This window comes from Bison bison, unplaced genomic scaffold (assembly GCF_000754665.1).
Source record: "Bison bison bison isolate TAMUID 2011002044 unplaced genomic scaffold, Bison_UMD1.0 scf7180017864340, whole genome shotgun sequence".
NCBI lineage: Eukaryota > Metazoa > Chordata > Mammalia > Artiodactyla > Bovidae > Bison > Bison bison.
In genome coordinates, this window is record NW_011494912.1 from 5,109,744 (window position 1) to 5,110,831 (window position 1,088).

Here is a 1,088-nt window from a genome sequence, read left to right on the forward strand (position 1 = left end):
TATCTATAGCTATATAAACAGAGATAGAGATTTATTTTGAGGAATTGGCTCACATGACTGTACAAGTCCAAAATCTGTAGGACAAGATGGCAGGCTGGAAGTTCAGGCTGATGTCACAGTGTCAAGCCGAAGTTTCACAGGGCAGCAGACAGGAAGCTCAGAGAGGATTTGTGTATTGCAAGGAGAGTTCCTTCTTTCCCAGAATCCTCAGGCTTTGCTCTTAAGGCCTTCAACTGATTGGATGAAGCCCATCACGTTGTAATGCGAAGAGCTGACTCAGTGGAAAAGACCCTGATGCTGGGAAAGATTGAGGGCAAGAGGAGAAGGGGAGGACAGAGAGATGTGATGGCTAGAGAGCATCACCGATTCAATGGACATGAGTTTGAGCAAACTCAGGAGATGGTGAAGGACAGGGAAGCCCAATGCGCTGCAGTCCATGGGGTCACACAGTTAGACACGACTTAGCAAATGAACAGCAACATCACATTACAAAGAACGATCTGCTTTATTCAGTCACTGATTTAAATGTTAATCATGGCTAGGGACGTCCCTGGTGGTCCAGTGGTTAAGACTCTGCACTCCCAAGGCAGGGGACCAGGTTCAATCCCTGGTCAGGGAACTAGATCCCACATGCCGCAACTAAGAGTTCCCATGCTGCAGTTAAAGATCCTGCATGCTGCAGCAGAGATCGGACATCCCAGTGCCGCCACTAGGAGCCGGTGCAGCCAAATAAACAAATAAAAGTAAATAAGTATTTTTTTAAATGTTCAGTTCAGTTCAGTCACTCAGTCATGTCCGACTCTTTGCGACCCCATGACTCACAGCACGCCGGGCCTCTCTGTCCATCCCCACCTTCCGGAGTTCACTCAGACTCAAGTCCATCGAGCTGGTGATGCCATCCAGCCATCTCATCCTCTGTCATCCCCTTTTCCTCCTGCCCCCAATCCCTCCCTTAACCACATCTAAAAAATACCTCCGCAGCCACATCTAGACAGGAGTTCAACCAACACCTGGGCATCTTAGCCTGGCCAAGTTGACACATAAAATGAACCATTCTTTTGCCTGAGCCTCAGAGCATAGGTTCAGCG

General features: G+C 48.4%; 1 non-coding gene across 1 annotated transcript; it reads left to right on the forward strand.

Moving 5' to 3' along the window:
* Nucleotides 1–547: 547 nt before the first annotated feature.
* TRNAG-CCC lies at nucleotides 548–619 on the forward strand. Its single transcript has one exon. It is a non-coding gene; the product is annotated as a tRNA-Gly (tRNA).
* The last annotated feature ends 469 nt before the right edge of the window (nucleotides 620–1,088 follow it).